We start from the raw sequence: 13,623 nt of genomic DNA, 5'->3' as shown, positions 1-13,623 counted from the left end.
ATAATCAAAATAAGAAATTCAGCACCTAATCCAATACAATCCTTATAAATTATCCTACTTGTTTATTAAATAATATTCTAACTTAAGAAAATCAACACCTAATATAGTAAAATTTCTATAAATTAATATTCTGTAAAGTGATTAATTTTCTAAATTCATAAAAAATTTCATCTCTCAGGACCAATATTAAAATATAATAACTATTCTATCATAATAATTAATACTAGTTTATAACCCGTTCCATGTACGGTTGATTTATGATATTTATAATTTTATCATTTAAATCATAAATTTAATTGAAACAGAAATCGATCATACTAACCGAATTTTTATATTTTTTGACTTAATTGATAATAAAAAGTTTATTAGAACACGTTATATATCAAGGAGGCCTGTAGAATAATACCGAGCGGCTGATAAAACTCTACCGACCGATAAAATTATTACTTTTTCAATTTTAAAAGAATAATAATAATAATAATAATAATAATAATAATAATAATAATAATAATAATAATAATAATAATAATAATAATAATAATAATAATAATAATAATATAGCATAGTATGGTATAAATAGATAGTATAGATCTATGATATTATTTTGAAGTGATAACATGGAGTAATTAAAAACAGCATTAATGCATTTTATTGAAAAATATCATCGGTTGTATATTAATAATTATATATAATAATATTATCTTTTTATATGTATATTGCATGTGTTATTTTTAAAAAATCGATTTTTTGATTACGAATATGAAAATGACAATGTGTTTTAATCATAAAAAGTAGTTGCTATGTTATCCATAATCTAATATTATTTTTAGGAAATTGAGTGTTTTTAATATGGATGTGACTTTAAGATAAACAAAATCTTAAATAAAACTAATAAGTATAATGATCGTAATTGTATGGAATTAATAGTTTCTTCCGAAAACTATTTATTTATTTTTTTCGTCAAGAGTATAAAATTTAAGGATATAACACCCTTTTAGAGTTTTTAATAGAAATATTGCATCAGTAAAGACGTCTTTGTGGATGAGAAAGGTTGCAACGTGCACATTGGATCTTAATCAGAAAACTTTAAGATTTGATAAAGATATTGCATTAGTACAGACATCCAGTTGTGGAAGTGTAAGGTTGCAATTTGCACATTTCACATTAGTTCCCTTCTCATACTGTTATTTCTGTATTGTTTAGTAATTGACGAATCAAATATTACTTTAATAAATTTAGATACCATTGAGAAAGTACAGAGCTGCTAATTTTACACTGAAACGATTTAGGTCAGGGGGAAACAAGATTAATACTATGAACATATATTTGTAATGTTCAAACAAAAGAGATGCAAAGTGCTTTAACTCATAGAAAAGGACCATCTACTCTAAAGATAATGTGTGTCAGTATTGGTTAGTAAACAATATTATCACATTAAGAAGACAAGCTACTTAGTATTTATTAGTTTCCATGTACCACTACAACAAACAGGGGTATTTATGACAGATTCGCTGAGTGCTTAAACTTACGACGGATAGGTGTTTTTTCGTCGTATTAATTTACGACGGCAACTCCTTCTGTCGTAAATTCACGTATATAAATATTTTTTTTATTAAAAGGTAATCGAGAATGTTCCATTGTTTCAAACGGTGTCTTTTAGTGCTGGAATTTACGACGGAATGAGTTCATTCCGTCGTAAATTCAGCTACCGTATTTAATGTCACCCGAAACTTTTGACTTGTGCATTGTAGAATAATATATTTAAATGAACTTACGACGGAATGAGTTCTTTCCGTTGTAATTTGGTCTGATTAATCACTATTGCCTGCTTCTAATTTTCCACTTCTCTTTCAAAACACCATACTTCTCCTTCTGATTTCACAGAAGATATGACATAACAACGGAGATTAACACTTGAATCAATATACGTATACGATAAATCTTTGCTTATTCTTCTATAGTTTAATTATATGTGCATTAATATGAATAATTTAATGTTTACATGTGTTTTATTTGTGTTTGTATGTATTTTTGTCTATATGCATATTGAAATTGAATTGATATTATTCATGCATATATAGATGTCTTATGATAGAAGTTGGATTACTCGACGAATAATTTCCGGTGGCTATGAATTTACGGATGAATATAATGAGAGGGTTAAATATTTCTTGGCATTTGCAAGAAGCAATTCTTAAAAACCGCAACAGGGCAATCTTTTTCTCATAAATGCTGTGGACACAAACTTGCCTATAAACTATAATTCCACCTGTACAAATAGACAAGTAAGGTCGGCTATTTGTAATCATAGAGAAAATACATGAAAAATAAACATACCCTGAATTATAGACAGGGGCGTACATTAAAGAAAACAAAATAAACATACGGTGAATGTTTCTATCTAGAATATAGAAATGAGTTTCTATTCAATTTATACTGAATTATTTTTTATGTATATTGTAGGGCAAGGTTATCGACACTGGGGATGAAGATGACGTTGATAATGCTAGAAGTGGTAATGAGATTTCGAACTCCGAAGACCATGACATGAGTCATCCCGATTGTTGTCTCTAGAGGAGGTCCGGTTATTAAGGGTTAATATTAAGTTGTGTGAATGTAATTGAATTTGTGGGGCTGTTTTTGGATGTTTTAATCATATGTTTGTGTATGAGTATGTGTTTGGATGTTTTAGTCTTTTGTTTGTGTATGAATATGTATTTGAGATGTTTTGTTAATGAAAACTATGTTATTGTGGATTGATTATTTTCTTGGATTGGTTTAATAGTTAAAATTGTGACGGCTTTTTGAACTTACTACTTGAGCAAAAACTACAGATTTTTCCATCATAAATTGGGAACTTACGACGGATATTAGGCTTAGTGTTCGTCGTAAATAGCCCAGTTTGTTATAGTGTACTAGGATATCTGTTGTGTTACCTATATGCGCTATCATGGTTCCACGCATCCTACAGATGTTTTGATTGTTTCACTTGATTTAATATTGTTTGTGTTTGTACTGATTGATGAATATGCAAAGGGTAGTGTAATTAGTCTTAGCAAGAATGTTTTTGTTTTTCTTACATGCATACTAGTTATGGTGGAGCATCAGATTGCTGTCTATTGTACGTAGAACTTTATAAATGACTGCTGAAGTCCTAATTAAGTTGTGTTTTGTATATGAGGAACATATTACCTGGATTCGGCTAAAAGTGTCGAACATGATTACGTGTCCAAGTGTCAGTCTTGGTCCTACGTCGAGGTGTGGGGAGGCACAAGAAGTGTGAATGGACCTGCAGACACAATAAAAGTGGTGTTCCTGTCCGTTGTGTCTTGGCTTATGTTAATAATTAGGGTAACAGTGAAGCTCATGAGAGACCATGGCATGAAGGTGAACTTGCGGATGCTTGCTTCAAAGAAGATCATGATATCACTGCTTATTCTCATTGTTTTCAGTGTCTTGAAGAAAGCATTTTCCCTGTCCTAAATGTTGTATATATTGTAGTTTAACTATAAACAAAATAAAACCCAAAAGTGGTTCATTATAAAAAGATCACAAACAAAAAGTTTGAGCAATGGGCGGAGTCAAGAGTTAGAAGTATCCTAGTTTTGGTGTATTGGGATTCAATGTACTCTGTTGTGTTGGCCGCATGAAAACATATTACATATTGGTCGGTCAAATATTACTTCCTCTCATTTTCTGCTGTCCAACACTATCGTTGTCAAATATGCCTTAAATCAGTGTTTGGGCCTATTTTTCTGGGCTTTTCTGTAACGGCCTAAGAGTAATAATATAAGCTCTTTAGGTCATACTTTTTGGGTCATAACCTAAAAATGTATGCTGCATCTGTATCCTCAAGATCAATAAAACTTTTTTCTTCTGCCTATTTGTGTTCTTCCTTGACGTTTATTATAATCTTTCTTGCTTCCGTTAAAACAAACTGGCATCAGTGCGAGGTTACGGTCAGAAAGATGTCTGGTGGTATTAACATGAAGGTCGACAAATTTACTAGGAAGAATAGTTTCAGTTTATGGCAAATTAAGAAGCGTGCCTTGTTAAAGCAACAGGAGCTCTAGGCGTCGTTGTAACTTTAGTTTCACCTGGATATATGTATTTCAAAGTAATTAAACACCATTTTTATATAGGATTAATTAGTCATATATATATATATATATATATATATATATAATTGAAATTTCTACCCCAAGTTAAGGATCAAAAACATACCTTCAGTTGGAACTTGCCATCTGTTGGTTCCTTCTTTACCCCAACATCATTGTCCTCTGCATTGCTAGCTGCTTCTTGTTCCATTTCCTTGAAGCTTTGTCTCATCTTTACAAATGCCTCCATGGTCTTAACTCTATCATTATTGTATTCCCTCTTTATCTGCTTGAATTCTTGAAGAGTACTAGGTAGCTGGGGGGAGGTGGTACTGCCACTTCATCATTAACCTTGCAAAAAAGTTTATAAAGTATTTAAACTCAAAACATTGTGAATTTAACCTAAAATGCAGAAAACGTGAAATAAATTGGGAAATTTAGAACATAAAATACAGAAAATATGAACTTAAAATGCGCAAAAAAAAGAAAATTAAAATGCAGGAAAAATGCACAAGTTTATTGTCATCAGCAACCTTTTGTGCTGTTTTAGAACGAGTTGTCGGTGGTCTGGTAGCAACCTTCACTGATGGAGCTTTTTTGGCCCGCTAATTAATTCAAGATCATATATTAAACTTCTATAATATTAATTGCAAAGCTTAAATTAATACTTGAATAAGTTATACACACCTTCGCTGGATGCTCCTCTTCACTAGTGGGGAGGCTGTCCTGTCCCGACACATACTCTCTATCAAATTCTAGGTCTGATATATTCCCAATAACTTCTTCTACATTTTTCTTCTTTGTTTTTTGACCTTCAAGATCAGCTTTCAATTTCTTTATTCTCAGTTGTTCCAACATTTGATTGTTTTCAGCAACTCTCTTCTTCTTTTTTCTTCAAAATCAGCAAGAATATCCTAAATAAATTACACATGATTAGTTGTTGCATGATCATATATAATATACAAGAATATATGTAAGAGATGTATTTTATCAATAAACTCGCCTTTTTGGTAAGTTTTTTCTTGCTTCTTTCGCAAACCTGAATGTGTGCAGCAGATTCCACATTCTCCTCATTAACAACCAAGTCAGCAGCTTTAGTAGTTTTCTTCTTGTTGATGTCATCTCCCTCAATTTCTGGTGCAGATTGCACCTTCTCATCACCAACTAAATTCAAGTCCTCGTGAGCTCCTTTTTTCTTATTCTTTTGATCCTTTTGAAGTGTTTGTATTGTCACATACTGTGTCCTCACTTTATCTAGACCTACAAGAGTATTATTTACACACATGTAATTTGAGGGAAAGGAAACCAAATAATGATACCATGACTCACACCAAAATAATTCCAAAAACTTTTGATAATTACCTTCAAAAAAACTTGTCTTTGATGTCATGATCACATGAGGTTGCATCTGCTTCATCGGCTCTATTTCCTTGTCCACAACAATGTCAATGTAAAAATCTAAGTGACAACCTTCTAGTAAACCCTCAACAAGCTCACCCTCATCTGTGATGTGCTATAAATAATACCTTTAAATCGCAAGCGCACGATCACCGTTTTAATATTTTAGATTCGTCTACAGAGATTAAATTTAACTTTTCGCGACCTCTAATTATTAACCTAGGCGAATTAGACCGATTAATTTTTGAAGGATTTTATTATTATAATATACTACCTAATTAATACTGTTAACTAAATACTTAATTACATAATTAACTAATAATCGGATAAAACAATACAATAAGGATTCGTGACGGTGTGTGTACAGTTCGCGGGAGGAAAAGAATAATAATATAATCACGTGACTACCGAGCAAACACAACAGATCAGAAAACAAATTAATAATAATAATAATAAAAGAAATGGACGCGTGGTCGAAACGTAAAGCAGCAGTACTGACCAGAAAACAAACAGAAACTAAACATTTATCGGACGACGGAAAAGTCAAGAGTAACCCGCCGGAATCATGGAGGTGCCCGAAATAGCTTAATCTCGCCGGAAAATTGATTTGACCGGAAAATCTAGCCATTCCAAATATTTCTAATCAAACCCCACTAACCTCTAAACAAGATTTGACACTAATTTCTACACTAAATAGTCCCTAAACTACCCATCTCTTGATCAAAACAAGATTCAAACCAAACCAAAACAACTCTAAATTATACCAAACTTCAAATCTAGCCTATATAAAATATAACTAACCAAAACCCACTAACCTCAAGTCAAAATCATAAACTAAAATTTACACCAAAAAGCCCCAAAATCAAGAACAAAGAGAACACCAAATCTTACAAAACTAACTCCAAATCACACCAAACTTCAAAACTAGCTTATCTACCAAGTCTCTAACAAAACCCCATCAAACTACAAACCAAAATATCAACTAAATCATTAAACCCACTAATAATATTGAGAATTAAAAGGGGTTCAATCTAAATACCACAAATGTAAGCTTAAAACATATAATAAAGGCTCTTTCAACCCACAAGTGTTTGGCATAAATGTCACTTTATCCACTTGTTGAAAGGAAAGTTGGTCATAGCCATAAATTCCAACAAAACAAGGATGCAAGAGATAAAAAAAACTAAACTTGAACTTATATATATATGAAAAGTGTTTACAATATTTGAGAGATTACAAGTTGAAAGAGAATGCTATTCTAGATGTAGAAAATGATAAGGGAGGCTACTAACAACTAGGTAAAAACTAGGGTAAACTAAGATGGGAGCTAATGAGAGAAAATGGTGTTTATATAGGCCTAGATTAGGGTTTTAGGGGTAGAAGGGTCTTGTGTCTTGATTTTCTTTTCCTTTTTTTTCTTCTTCTTCTTTTTCTTCTTCTTCTTTTTCTTCCTCTTTTTCCCTTCTTGCACCTTTTTGTTCCTTTTCTCTTGAATTCTCGATTTCTCTAAAAATTCCTGAAAACAAAACAATTAACTAATAAAAATACGAAAACAAGCAATAAATAGGTATCTAAATGATGCAAAAATATCGACTTATCAAACTTCCCCATACCTAAATTTTGCTCGTCCTCGAGTAAAAAACAAAATAAACTAAGAAAACTAAATGCAAGTCCTAGGCTCCTTTTCGTAGGCGTGACGGGTGATTTTAGGTTCACCAACCCGTTAAACTCGTAGACGATCTCTACGAGAGGAGTTTTGTCTCCTAAGGGTTTACAGAAGATATACCCATAAAATCTTCGAGACATTCTAGCAAGTGTCTACTCGACTCTACTCTAATTTCGCCGGTGTTAACAAAAAGCGTTTTTAAGGAAAATACGACTCAAAGACTCTTTTACTAATAATCAAGATCCAGTTGCCTCAAATCTACTTGAATCGACACAAAAATTTTCTAGAAATCCAAGGAGTGTAAGTAATTTAAGGCCTTTGATGGATCCTAATTGTCTAAAAACATTTTCTCTTTTTCAACCAATTTTGAACTGACCCAATCTCTATCGAAACAAATATCTAGCCAAACTTTACAAACTCTTATTCTTCCTTCCCTTTTTTTTTGTTTTTTTTTCTCTTTTTTTTTGCATTGACTTTATTTAGTCCGTTTTCTTAGGAAAACAATGTTACCCATGTAGCGAGCTTTAGGCCAGTGACTCCCAAACCAAACGGTCGTAGGGCACCAGGTTTTGAAATCCCCCTACGGACTTAATTGCTCGAGTAACAAAGGCCACAAAACGAGACTAGTCAATCTACTTTTGCCCATTTATCTAAAAATTTTATCTATAAAGAACAATGGGTATTGAAGTAGTTTATTCCTTTTTTTTCTTTTTCTTTTTTTTTTTGCTATTTTTTTAGTCGCAAAGGTTCGGTTCGACATTGTTTCAACATGTGGGTTCTCTCTCAGGTATCGAATAATATCACTGGACAATCTCTCCATCAAAGGTCTTGTGCAAATGTGTGTGCCATCTTGGAATTACAAGTACAAATCGGTCGATACAATCTTCAAAAAGACAACCTTACTCAACTACGTTCAAATTATCTAAAAGACACTACATATATATTTACTTTTCGAAAACATGCTAAACACCAACTACTCCTAAAGTTCAAGTGAGGGAAAGACAACTTAGCTAAAACATCTCTATTTTTGGATTTTTCTAATTTTTTTCATTTTTTAGGGTTTTCATTTTTTAAGAATTACACTAAAGCCCTCCCCATACCTAAATCATGCATTGTCCTCAATGTATGCAAAAGAGAGAATTGAAATGTATGAGTAAAGAGGGAAAATACCTGAATAGGAGATGAAGGGATTTTATTAACTATTGAAACACATACACGACCCACTCACCCACACATTTCCTTCCCAATACCTGAATCTCACGGGGGAAGGTTCGAAGATGGAAGCGAATCAGCCAATTCCGGAAGGAAAGATGGGAGGGAGCTTCGAGAAAGAGTCAAAATGTTTTCGAAAATTTTTATGCACAAAGACTTTCTCTAGCATGTGACAATCATTCATCCCTATAGGACAAGTATCACTAATGTTCTCCCGAAACCAACTTAATGCTTCTTTATCATCAAGCAAATTAGAGACTATGAAATCTTGGTTAAGGGACAAATCACTAGTAATGATGTGCGAAACGATTTCGTCTCTCCCTAAGGCACTAAGCGAATGATGGAACAACGAGTCAAATGTCGGTGGTTCACCTACATGACTCTCAAAATCGCGCCTAGGGCTCACACTAACAATCTCGGGTGGAGTCTCCCATTTTGAACAAATCTCGTTCAATTCTCCTAACAACTCCTCCGAGGTCAACTCTTTCAAAAACTCGTGATATTCCCTATTATTCTCATTGTTGAATTTGAAATCCTCACCAAGAAGAGACTCAATCTCACTATCCTCAAAGCTAGACCATGTGACAAACTTGTTGACCACATTGACCCCTATAGGTTGCTCATAAAGCTCATTGGGTTCTTTTCCTACATTGAAAATGTTTAAGTCAATGGTCATGTTTCCGAAAGTGAGCTTCATTGAACCATTCCTACAATTGATTAAGGCATTGGATGTAGCAAGAAAAGGTCGTCCTAAAATGATAGGAATTTGGTTTTTAGGATTTGAGACGGGTTGAGTTTCGAGAACAACAAAGTCAACAGGAAAGATAAAATCACCGATTTTTATCAACACGTCCTCAATAATTCCCTTTGGCATTTTAATCGAACGATCGGCAAGTTGAAGGGTCATATTGGTGGTCTTGAGATACCCTAAACCTAGGGCTTGGTAGACCGAGAAAGGAAGAAGATTCACACTCGCTCCTAAATCAAGTAAAGCCTTTCCACGCAAGTATTGCCTATGACACAAGAAATTGTAGGACAACCGGGGTCCTTATATTTCACGGGAATTTGATTCGAGAGAATCGAGCTTACTTGCGAGGTTAAGAAGGCTTTCTTAGGAACATGGGTGGTTCGCTTATGGGTACACAGATTTTTTAGACACTTAGCATAAGAAGGAACTTGTTGAATGGCATCTAAAAGAGGAATGTTTATCTTGACTTGTTTGAAAACCTCTAGAATTTGTTCAATTTGGGCCGATTGTTTAGGGCGAATGAGCCTTTGTGGGTAAGGCACCCTTGGCTTATAAACTTCTTCGTTGGGATTTTGAGAAATGAGCCCAGGACTAGGTTCACTCATGGACTCACGGATTCGAGAACATTCGGGCTTATCATGAGTTAAGTCCACCTGAATAAATTTTCTGAACTTCACAGTAGATACTTGAACACAAAATTTAGCGCGAACAAATATAATATATTTAAAAATGGTATAAGATATTTTTACTATTAAAAATAAAAGCAAATATGTAATGTGAAGATTATCTTAAATAGATGAGGCAAAAAATAGAAATTAGAAAACATATCTTATTTGTGCCAAATTTGGAGACGGATACTCCGGAAGGATTTCTGGTTTCACCTGTGCTAACTGTATGTACCACAATCCACAAGTACTCCACGTACATCAATTTTTGCATCACCCTCATCAACAACTATTAACTCTACTTGCGTATTGAATAATCAGTATTATAAGAAATCAAGCAGCTTATACTTGTTTCTTCTGCATGCACATCAGATTCTCTATAATTGTTCACTACGATTCTACTTGGCCAAAGCATATTAATTAGGTAAGAGCAACCCTGATGCTCTCTGCATCCAGGGGGCCCTTGGAGTAATTGTAGTTGGTATTCCCTCGGTCCCCTGATTTATTTACGGGCTTTTTTACACACATATTTTAAGACTCATATAAAATAGCTTTATAATTTAATTTTAACTTTTTTTTTATAAAAATATTTAAATATCAACTTTTTTATTCCAAAAAAAGAATATATTAATTTATAAAACTATATTTTATATGAATCACAGGATTGTTAGTTATAGAGTCGGAGTTTGCATAAGTAGCACAACAAATAATTTGGGTCGCGGTTGAGTTTACAATAGAAAAAATGATAGTTAAACTGCATGGAATCAGCAAACTAAGATCATTCGATAAATTAGATTTGCAAGACAATATGTAAAATTTGTTGAACCTCTGAGACACTATGTTCTAATTGTATTGGTTATATTGGTTGGCTATAATCTAAAAATAATATGTTATTAATATTTTAGATTGTTAAAATAGAATATATCAGTTCAATATGATAACAAATGATGTGTAATCTTCCTACCGATATTTTACTGATGAGCAGAAGTTCGACAAATTTAGTCAACTTAGGAGGTTGACTAAAATTATAGAAAATGAATTACTATGTTTGGAGTGTGAATTTTTCAAAAGATTGACTATATTTTTTTATTTTTATATGTCATCTCACTTTTTAACTGAGAGTTTCCTATGGTCGGAGATACTCATGTATATAAATATTAATTTATTGTTTAATTCCTAAATAAATGACTATTATTGATTCATTGTATACTAAACGATGAGCATGTAAAAGCCAAGTTTAACAACCGATTAGCTCGTGGAATTCTACCGTAAAACAATTATAAAATGACTCATCTCAATATTTGTATCACTTTCATCAACGCTACCGGGCTATTAAATAATAATTGAAATAAGAAAATTAAAAGTCTTAATTAAATTATTTTCAACGGTAAAAGTATTAATTTTGATGGAAAATAAATTAATCATATAAAATTAGGTTAATGAGAAGCAAATGATCAAATAAGTTCTCAAGCAATATGTTCTTCACGACCAAAACAAAACTTTATACCTTGCAAACTTACAAGAACATTCAAATGTAGTCCTGATCATCAATAATGAGTCTACGGACATGAGAAATTTTGTGAAAGTCGGGTCCTTCTTCACCATCTTCCCTGTTGGAGGAAGTTGATGATTCTGAAGTTGGTCTGATATTATAATCGGAAAATAAATTGAAGAGGAGGGACATCTTTTTATGTATATCTTTCATCTTTCTTGAAAATCTGACTCTGTTCATCCACTGAAATGGTTTTTTAGTGGATGAGGCTTTAATAACAAAACTTTCGACAGCATGTTCAGCATCATAGGCAAGCTCTCGTACCTCCCCGAGCAAAATGCGGATTCTTTCTACATCAATCCTTGAGTCAGCATCAGGTAAGAATGTCTTTATCCGCATGAGCTCCGTCACAGCTAGTTGAATTTCATCGCTCACTTCGTTAAGGATTTGAGGTTTTTCAATCTATAAATCAGCGAGCCTTCCCATAACAATCGACACAATTGCTTCAGCCATATTAATTCGTTTAACTTTTTTTTCAGCAGAAACCAAACAAGTCTATATAAAGTACAGTTAAAAATGGGATGAGGGAGTAATAAATTTGATAAGGCTCAAATGTATTGGTGTCTTCAGCACATTGGAAACCAAACAAGTCTATATAAAGCAAATAATTTTGAAAGTTGCAGAACTTGTTATCTTTAATGGAGAGATCATAATTGCTGCTGTTTTCTTTTTATTTTAAAAAGAAAAAGCTAGTCGGAGAGTTTGAAGTGATGTGCTTGTTTGTTGCAAAAGGTCAGTTGCACTCATTACACAAGTCTCCCACATTAGTTGAGTTTGGAATATGATCTGATATAGGCAAAACTTGAGTTCAGACTTAAAACATAACATATAGAATCTGAAGTTCAAATTCCATGACCTTGCGATGCGAAGCTGGTCATATTTTGGTGGATTGTGTTTGTTTTCGGTCTTTTATCGGTGTTATTTGTTGTTGCGATGCGATGTTGGTAACGTTTTTGTTAAATAGCATTTGCATCCAGTCTATTATTGATCTTACAGCTTATGACTGTTGTTAATTGAACAAACTTGTGTTAAAAGATTTTTGCTTAGACCTAGAATATACTTCTGATATACTTGAACTCGTTCCTGATACGATCATTGTGAAATTAGTGGACAAATTTGTATAACAAAGTGTAAAGTGTAAAGTGTAAATTTGTATAACAAATTTGACCTAGAATATAAAGTGAGGAGTGATCACTTTATATTCTCTATTGCTGTCCAGTATTGCCCTTTGCCAAAGTATATTAATTAAACTATAATGGAGCCACTGTATATGACTCTGAGACAGTCTTTCATCATTTTCATGCTTCTTTGGTTGCAAAATTCAACAATAATTCATTAAACCATGTGATTACACCACATGATTATAATGTCCAGGACTTTAAGTACTGGCCAAGCAAGCTCTTTATATCTTTTTCATCACTAATTATCGACTTTAATCTTTTTCATCACTAATGTCTTGGGCACCCGTTTAAAGCAGCACTTAGTCAATTTAGTAATCAAATTGATTGAGTCGATTGGTGTTCATATTAAAACCATTTTTTTCCCTTCTGTGTTTGATATTATGGTTCAACTTTTTCAATTTTGTAATTACTATTCATAACTCTATTATGTCGAAAATCCTAAGCAGAACAGAAATTCAGGAGCTCAGTTTCACAAGACTATCCTACTCATCTTCCTTGATTACTTTTGTTGTCGTTGCTGTGTTTGCTCCAATTGCCAGCTCTCATTCCTTTTCAAGATGCCATTTGAAGTCTTTCTCTTGTGTTTCTGCAAACATCACCGCTCTTGGTTCCGCTTCCTGCATAACCTCCTCATAGCAAAGCAAATCACTTCATACTCTCTATTCTTCTTCACTCTCCCCTTCTGCTAACAGACACTTGGAATCATCGGTTTGCTGCGTCTGCATCATGAGAAAATTACGTTTTGTTTCCAGAACTAATACAATAGCATTACTTGCTTTATTAAAATTAAAATTTGGAACACATTTGCTCCGTTTTTTGCTATTAATTCTCTTGCAAATATTTAATTTACTTTTTTCCCGTAAAATGTTGAATGTAACAAGCACTTGAGTATTATAACATACTCCATGATTTCTCATTCTTAAATACTTGCGTAATTCACTGATTCAAACATCTTGGGCGTTTAACTTATTTTGTATTTTGAAATAAATTACTTATATCTGGAAGAGAAAGTATGTAAATGTGTATTTTCTGCTAAATGTCCTCTAAACACTTAATATTATTTAATAGTATGTGAATGTGAAATTGTTCTCAAAATAAATGATT

This window comes from Daucus carota, chromosome 2 (assembly GCF_001625215.2).
Source record: "Daucus carota subsp. sativus chromosome 2, DH1 v3.0, whole genome shotgun sequence".
Classification (NCBI taxonomy): domain Eukaryota; kingdom Viridiplantae; phylum Streptophyta; class Magnoliopsida; order Apiales; family Apiaceae; genus Daucus; species Daucus carota.
Note: the sequence above shows the minus strand (reverse complement) of the source record.